This window comes from Empidonax traillii, unplaced genomic scaffold, assembly GCF_003031625.1.
Source record: "Empidonax traillii isolate 1590-97213 ecotype Southwest subspecies unplaced genomic scaffold, ASM303162v1 scaffold69:size3087049, whole genome shotgun sequence".
Classification (NCBI taxonomy): domain Eukaryota; kingdom Metazoa; phylum Chordata; class Aves; order Passeriformes; family Tyrannidae; genus Empidonax; species Empidonax traillii.
Window position 1 is genome coordinate 3014279 of NW_020955262.1, and position 9279 is coordinate 3023557.

Consider the following 9279-nt stretch of genomic DNA (forward strand, 5'->3'; position numbering starts at 1 on the left):
CTAAGTAAAATACATCACATGAATGAATAAAGATACATGTTATGGAAAAAGTAGATCAAATGAGAGGTAACCCACTATATATTAAAAAAATATTCTGTTTTTGTCAATAGAATGTGTATTGTGCTTAGTGAAACTTCTGAATTCTGCAAACTTAATCATAACTTGGTTCTTACATTTATACTTCTCTCTGTTGTACCTCAATTGCTTTGCATGTTGAAGTAGAATTTGTAGTAGACTGACAAACTTGAATACATACATATTGACAAACCTGGAAAGAATGATACTGTGCAGAGGAAGTGTGCAGCATCAGCTACTGTCAGTTGTAACTGACCTACTTTAAGTTACTGAAATACTGTTGATCCCAAATTTTCCATCTGATGCAATATTTTATTTACTATTACTTTCCTTGATATCTCATCCAGTTTTTTTACATCATGCTGCTTAACCAGTGCTTTTCTAGCCAGAAAAACAACTTAGGGTTGCTCTGCCTTCGTTCTGGTATCCTTCTCTGCTTTCTCTTTCAGTGTGGAACTTCAGCTTTACACACAGCTGTTGGAAGAAACTGGAGGGGGACTATCAGAGAAAGCAGATCATGGTTTACTTCATGTGTGTCCTGAATCTTTTGTCAGAACACAAAAAACAGTAGTGCCAGTGGATGAGGGGGCTGCAGAGGCCTTAGTGAAATGCTAGTGAGCAAGTGGTTTTATCACATAACTTTGTGCAGCCTGATTTAGAGGCCTGTTGCCCTTGCATTAAAGTCTACATTGCATGGCAATGCACTCAGATCAATAATATGGGAATCTTCACCAGCTTGACCTTTGAAATTGTGAAGAAACCATATGAGAAGGAGATATAGTGAAAGAAACCCTCTCTCTGTAACAAGCATCCTCCAAGTTGTTTTGGTAGCCTTTGTGATATGCCACTTAAGAACACCCTGTGATAGTCAGTACTTTATTTGTATGCATAGCACAATTGTGAGTAATAGGGGCCAATGAACACAATTTCTTTCTCAAGTCATGACCATGCAAAGTTCTGTTCACAGTTGTACATTTCTGGTTGATCTTGATTTTTAGTATTTCACAGTACGCTTAATTTTTTTTCTAATAACTTCTGTCTGGTGTTGAATTCTGGCTCATAACTGAGGGTTAGATGCCCAGCTTGTTCTCAGCTTCAAGTTCCGTTGCATTGGTGGCATGCCAAAACAGTGGCCAGATACAGGTTTTGCCAAGTAATAGTTAAAGCACTTGCAAAAACCATAGAAAAATTTGGCCTGCACTTTGGCAAAAACCTGGAGATATAACACAGTTTGTCTCCTTGTATCGTATTAATTCAGGGCCCTTGTTCTTGTAGTTTAAATATAATTCCTTCTGTCTTATAGATTCCATGTGGTATCTGCAAAGAGTACTGCATGTGGAACCTCAATAACTGACTTCTTTGGCTGTTGACAGAATTTAGGCTACATATAGTGTAGAGAAAGAAACAGTATTTGTGTAGATATGATTTAATAACATTCAGCAAGGTTTAGATTAAACCCAAGAGGCTTTTGCTTTACTAGGGGTAATGTAACTACAGCAGGAATAATTTCAGCAAATCCGCATGAAAACAATTGTTTTTATAACTCAGCTTTGTCCCGCAGGAAAAAAGAAATCAATTATGCAGTTCCCATCTGAGTGATTTTTTAAAATTTATTTTATTTTCTCAACAATTGGATATGTATCTATGAGCAAAAGATATAGGGGTTTTTTCCATAATTCTAAATAGTGTATTTAATTTCTTTCTACTCGATTAAAATTCTAAAAGAAAATTTTGCCATAGAAAGTAGATGCACATCCAGCACAGTAGGTGATGGCACTAAGTTTAGGATATTTTCCTCCAGATTTACAGGTTGATCTCTTTAAACTGGGTCATCATATCAATTGTGAAATCTTTTGGCTGCCCAAAAGATCTGTTTTGTACCTTGCCACCAGTATATACAAATTCACTAATCTGGAATATAACAAATTTTCAATGTATCATGCTCTTTGAAACTGCTGAGTTGTAGTCATAATACATACACAAAAAAGCTAGTGCTCTTTCCTTTAATGAACTATCAAAAACCAGAGGGAAAATAGTGTATTTTATAGAAGAGCATTAATTCTAGCTGGGCACATTGTCAGTAGCCTGACTGGTTTCTGGGAACACTTAAAAATGGTTCCCTACACAAATTGGTCTCTGAGCAGGTATGTATTCTCAAATATTTCTTCACCAACCCTCAGATGTGCAACAGTATTACTAATTTAGTTGTGATTACTTACATGAGTATGGTGTAGTTCATTGAGATTCCACTTCTGCCTTCAAAGATCCGTAACTCTTTTATCAAAGTGCTGGTCTTATAATGGCAGTTTCACAGAAAAGAACAAAATTAAGGAAGGCATAAATCTATTTGACCCACTGACACACAGCCACATTCATGGAGACTATTACAAGAGACATAATAACTATGTTATTACCAGTGGGAGTAGAGCTTTTGCGGCAGATAGGATCCTATTGTAACCCTTCATTAATTTTTTTATATGTATCCAAATCATTTTTAGCAAGTGTTCTGATAAGTTAAAGTAGGGAGCAATTAAACATCATCTCTATCCCCTTTCAGCTTACATTGCAATATTTTATTTCTCAAGTGGCACTTTGCTATAGAGAAATATGGTTGACTCATTGCCTCACTAATTGTTTGCCTCATGATTTTTACTGGGATTAACCAAATTCTGTTTCCCACATTCTATATTCACCTGCTAACAGGATAGTAGAAGGTCTGAAGTAAAAAATGGTTTAAACCAAGCAAACCAAAGAAAAAAACCCAAACCCCCAAAAACCAGTTCTAACAGCAGTAATCTCTGTAGATTTCTTTGTAAATATATATATATAACTTTGTTTAAAATATCACAGTAATGGTAACAGAAAGTCTTCTGATTCTGCCGCGAAGAATAAGCCTTTGGAATATAGCTTGGTATAGAAGTCAGTAAATTACAATGAACTTACACTGCTCCTCTTAATAGGTCTGGTTGCAGTTCTGTGATATGGTCTCCTGAGCTGTGACCTTGCTGCTTCGCAATACCTTTCCCTGCTGAAGAAGTAAAATAACCTGGCTGGTTTCATTTGCGCTGGACTCACTAAAGTACTGTGTTCTTGAGGAGCATAAAGACATGTAGCTTTTCAGTTAGTGAGTGATAAATTCCAGAGTGGAAAACCTGACGGAGGTGCTTTGGTTCTGTTTAAGTGCTGAATTACAGAAAGTTGCAAGAAAACTTCAGTAGAGTCATCTCTGAGTAGTAATTTGGCTTTAAATATCAAATTCATCAAGCTTTCCAACCCCTAAATAACATTCCTTTCAAAATTAGGACTTACTAAATTCACAGAAGTAAATTTAGGAGCTAAGCTGTAATTGCATCTGAGCAGCCCAGGGCCAGAAAAAGATTTTTAAGAAGTGGTTTGTATGAGAAGCCTATTAAAGGGGGGAGCCTAAGCAGTTTATCTGATTGTGACAAATGCAGAATAAACAAGCAAAGGTGGTGTTGAAAGTGCCACTGTGCCTGAATGTGAGGAGATAAAGAACCATATACTGATTCATGTGCAACTAATTCTGTATGCATGCTTTGTTATTCACAGCTGGCTGAAAAATGTAAGGAATTTGAAATAGACTTGATGCAATTTTCATGCTGCTAACATATGATACCTTTTTAGACAACAGATAGGGGAAAGTTGCAATGTACTTTTCAGTTTCTGAATGTCATGACTTCTGTAGGCAATCAGGAGCTGATTTCTTATTCCTGTGAGCACCTCTGCACAGATGAAGGGTCAGTATTTTATAGCCAAGGCAGTAAACATCTGGATTAGGAATGACTGTAGAGATAGAGATCAATCATACACTAAGGAAATGGAACCAAGTGTTTGAAGGTGTGATTCTTGAAGTCAGGTATTGCTGAGTAAGGGTGCACTGTTGCAAAGGGTGTAAGGATGAGTGCTTGGTCAGTACAGATGGAAGGAGTGGGTAAATATATCTGATTTGTATATGTGCCACTGGTATCTCTAGCTGCTGCCAGCAATATATGTACTGAGCACCACATCCCTTTCCACAGCATCAGCCATGGCTGGCTGTTGCCAGAACTCAAAAAATGCAGATTTGGGAGTCCCAGAGGTTTGGGATCCTCTCAATCAATATCTAACCATGACTCTGTGTGCTTTCTGTTTGGAAAAAAAAAAAAAAATCGGCGAGAGCGAATTTTTTTTCATTATTTCTTTATAAAGAGTGTCAAAGTACACTCTTCCATGAATGTAGTAGACGTTTTCCTTGGTGCAGTTTCTAGGCACCCCAGTGCCTTCTCAGATTCATACTTTTTAATGTCTTATTCTGCGCTGGAGCTCTCTCCTTCAGTTCCCATGTTTTCCCTTATGTTTTCAGTTCAATGTGCCCACTCCTATATGTGGAGTTAGTTGTGCTTTTCTCTCCCAGTTAGTTCTTGCTCTGTTATTGCCATGTAGCTCTATCTTTAATAGTAGCATCTATTATTTTATTTTTCTCACTCCATAAAGAAGCTTAATTGTTTGGTTTCAGGCTTTTTATTTAGCCTGACTGAAGAGCATACCAAGTGCACTGCAACTTCAAGGTCTGGAATTGCCTAGAGATCAAAACCATTTATGATACCAGCCACTAATGTGTTCCAGGAGAAGAGATGGTTGAGCTAGCTGTGTACCAATGCTGCTTAGCAGGCTGGTGTGACACACACCAGCACAGGGAGGTGCTTGGCAGAGCCCCACAGTGCCCCAGGAACCACAGTGTGTGAGGGTGATTCCTCTGCATCAGCTGGCCTGGCTTCCAGTGGATAATAAAGCCCAAAGCAGCCACTGTCCTTGTGTGTTCATATTTTGCATTGCTCCTACAGCTACACAAGGGTGGCTGTTAAGTTCTTTCAGATAACCTGTTGAAATTACAACAGAAACAACTTTCTGGACTTGTTAGGACTAGAAATAAATTATGTCAGAGATAAATTATGTTATTTTTTCTGAGGAGTATTGTCCATAAGAAGGTATTTCTTATGCATCAGTGGTTTCTATGATTCTTTTCTCAGTACTTGAGATCTAGGAACACTGATACAGGTAACTTATAATTTGGAGAAAAATAAGAGGGAGATGTCCTACCAGGAAAATTAAAAATGTAGTACCTTGATGCTCAATTTTTTTACTGGGCCTAAAAAAATCAAAGAAAGCTCTGCCATAATTAAAGCGTGGCTGTGTATCTGTAACTTGGGTGGAGCTATCCAGAAATTGTTTGGGATTATAAAAAAACTAACCAAACAAACAAAAAAAAAATCAAATAAAAAACTCCAACCTCAACTAAAGAGAAGAAAGGAACCCTGCCATTGAAAAGTACATTGAGCAGCAGTGTTGAAAAAGGGTGATTGAAAAGGATGAGGCATAACCTTAGTCTGTAAACTTGTAACTTTGTTTAGAGGTTTTAGTAAAGCTATTTGTGAAAAATGATAATTTTTTTCCTAGAAAGAAATTTATTTTTCATCTGGCAAGAACTTTTTCTAAGTGGTAGTGATATAAAATGGATGATAATAACAGGAATAAGGAAAAAAGTCTTGTAAATAGCTCAAATGCAAATGTATCAAAAAGCCCCATTCACTTTTTTATTAGATACTGCCAGGTACCTGAGGAGCATTAATATGGTAAATCCTTTTTTTTTTTTTTTTTTTAACTGAATATACTATAAGGCCTTAAATTGGAAAAATAAAACCTGTAAGGACTTAAACAGAACAGAATGTGAAATATGCAAAACCCATATAGGAAATAATCACCAAAACTATAAACCATCAAAGTAGTATCCCAATTATCTGGATAGAAGTAAATAATCTGGACAACATAGCATAGAATAATAGATAAGTAATACTAATTCTAATTATGTAGGAATAAAAACTGTGTCCCAATACAATGTGTGTTTTCACTATTGAGTATCTCCTAAAGTTTTGCAGTGATGTCAACCTTTTTGATTACTGTTGTAAGCAATTTGGGGAAGGATATGCAGATAATAACTGTGGTTCTCTTCTACTAACAGCCATCAGTGGCCAAACTACAGGACTAAAAATGATACCTAGAATTTCAGCTGAGAAATGCCTTACTTAAGAAAATTCATGTTAGTGTAAATATTTTTATCTTGTTTTTTTTTTGACTTGTGCATCAGAAGAAACATTCAATGAAATATCCTCTCATTCTGACTGGATGTGTCCATCTTCTGAGGTTTTTTTGATTGGTTGGGTTTTTTTCACTAAGAAAAATGTATGTGGAAACATCTGAGTTGTAGAAGGAGAAACCTGCTCTCATTTGATGACAGTAAGTGCAGTCTAATGTTTCAATCAAAGGCTTGTGCAAATATTTTAAAAGAGACTCAATAAAGAAAAAGAGCATAATGAGAAACCAGCTCCCTTCTGTCATGAAAAGGTACATCTCAGAAACCTGCTAACTTGTAACTAACATGCACATTTTGGAGACGGAGAGGTAACCAATCTAAACTTTGCTTATACAAAGTTTCTTCAGCAGCAGTTGTCTTGTACATAGACAGGCAGTTTGTGTAGCTATTTACCTCTGTGTAAGGGCGTAGCTCAGGGATGGACACTGCAGCACTGATATCAGAAGTGATACTACAAAAGTTGTTTTTGCTAGTCAGTGCAGTATAAATGGCTTATCTTATTCAAAACAAATCATTAAAAGCTTTCTGGTTTTGCATGGCAGGGTTATTTTTATTCCCTTCCTTCCTTTCTGCCATCTGTCTATAAACCTATTGATTGCCCCAGTATTCTCTGGTTTTTGCTGCTGATGCAGTGTATCAGTTTCCTTTTTATTACAGGGACATTTTTCCCCACTGGTCTTTGGAGGACATTTATGTAAATTGAAACAAAGATTAGTTATAATGGTGATGTAAGTAAGGGAATAAAGCTGCATTGATCCAACTTTGACTACAGTCAGGAGGAATAAATCACACCCCAGAAAAAAAGGGGAGAGGTCAATAGTTTTGAGACATTTTCATATTTTGTATCATTTTGACACATTAAAGTCTGGTTATTTCTTTTTCTATGTTGTTATTATGCTTACCAGAAATTATCTTGACAGGATTAAAAGAATATTGTCAAAGGGCTGTTTGAATATTTTTAGAGAGATACTTTGAATACCCTACTTTGTAGATTCAGGTAGCCTTCTGGATAGGCAGTTCCTATCAGACCACTTAAAAAAAGAAAGGTTGGATTGGGCTCTACATAACTTAAATAGCCTTACAATTCTATAGGCATGGAATTAAAGACTCAATTTCTTACGGGGATTGTTTCTTGATTCCTTTTAAAGTTACCTAGCAAGCTCTGTTCATTGAAGAACAAGGCAAGTAGGGTTTGATCCTAAAAGTCAAGGTTCAAATTAGAATGGAGGTAATAAATCATGTCTCTGAACAGAAAAACTGTATTCATCCTTATGAAGACTACACAGAATTTTAACTGTGTAACTCTAGAAAATCTGTCTACAAATATTTCTGGTGTTTTTTTGAAAGTACCCTCGCTTAGGTGGAAGGTATCTTTTTGAAATGTTTTGTCAGATTATTTTTTTCCGTCATGCCAGTTTTACATCAAGGGCCTGTTCTCATATGATTGATCCCATTATCTGAGGGGTAAAAGCCTAGAACATAACTTTGAAGGAGTGCCAATAAATAACATTTATAAGTGCAGAGCATCCTCTACTGTGTTTTCAAATCACTCTTGTCTTAGCACTTAAAAAGTTGATTTTTTTTCTAAAGAAATCATTATCCTTTTTTCTTTCTAGTACTTTTATGGAAGTCAGGCAGAACTGCTTATTTCTAACAAAGGGTATTTTCAGGTCTTAAGGTCTGCTGATTCAGTCTACTGTGCTAGGTTTTGTGGCAAACTTTCTTCTAGGGCATGATGTTGTGGAGGTCAGTGCTCCAGTGGGACAGTCAGTCCAGTGTCACAGTGAAGCAGAAAAAGCTTAACTGGGCTAGAAAAGGTACAGGATGGGTAGCTCCTACTCAGCAGTGCCTAAATTTCTTGTTAGAAGTTATTTTAGATTAAGGTTATCTTGTGTATTTTATAACAATTCTGTCGGTCTGTGCTACTAGATCCCTTCTGACTCAGTGCTTAAACGGAGCCATCTGGTGCTGTATAGTCATGAGCATCTCTGTTCAGTGTTTTGATTCAAGATCTGTGATTTACTACTTCTTAAGGTCACATAACTACAACTGGAAAGGAAGTCTTTGGCGGTCACCAGAACTAATAAAGCTCTTGCAAAACTCAAAATTCTTAGGATTGTGGATGTGTTAAAATCAAGTCTATACTGAAGGAATTATATATTGGTTTTGATAGGGATAGAGTTCTAAATCCTCAAGCTCCACAGAATAGCTGATGGATAAATATGAACCTGGATCTCACATACCCAGGAAGGATGTCTCAGGGGCTTTCCTTTCATGCATGAACTCTACTTGAAATGGTCCTAGTTCATCCTGGTGAGGTAGGAGAACTCTGTGAGACTCAAGAGAGTTTCATATCCAGATTTTTCTTTATTATAGTCATAAGATACTTGCTGTTTTGTTAACACCTTGCTTAACAGTCTGCCTTTGCTGAACTATGAGGATACAAAGCTTACATTTTACCTTCCTGATTTAATGTGGTTGGATCCACCAGACAAAACTGTGGCCATTAATCTTAAGAGAGAATATATATTCATGAACTGTGATGAAGAGACCTGTATGAAAAATGTTAATTAGTTCTTCCCAAAATGGAAACGCAGAATTTTTGACAAAATGTGCTTGATTTCTATATATTTGGAGGACTCAAATATATAGAAATACCCAAATAGCTTAATCTAAAAAAAAGTTTTCTATGTTTTTGAATTGTGGAATTGAATCATTTGGTCCCATAAGATGTTTCATAGCCAGGAGTTTAATTAGGTGACTGGAATAACTGTACAGGCTGAGATTTTCCAGGAGAACCTCAGGAATTTTAAAATACTCAAAGTATATTGTAGGCCTGCACATTTGGTGTCCTGCCCCATGACTGGTGTACATGCTCTAAATTGCCCCTTGCCTCAGGGACATGCTAAGTCTCAGAACATACCTGGGGGTGTTATGTCTAGTCCTACATGTAGATGTTGCATCATAACTTTAAAAAAAAAAAACAAACCTAAAATAAAATAAAAAAACGCCAATACTCTTTGACTTCTTTTTTTTGGTTGGGTTTTTGTTTT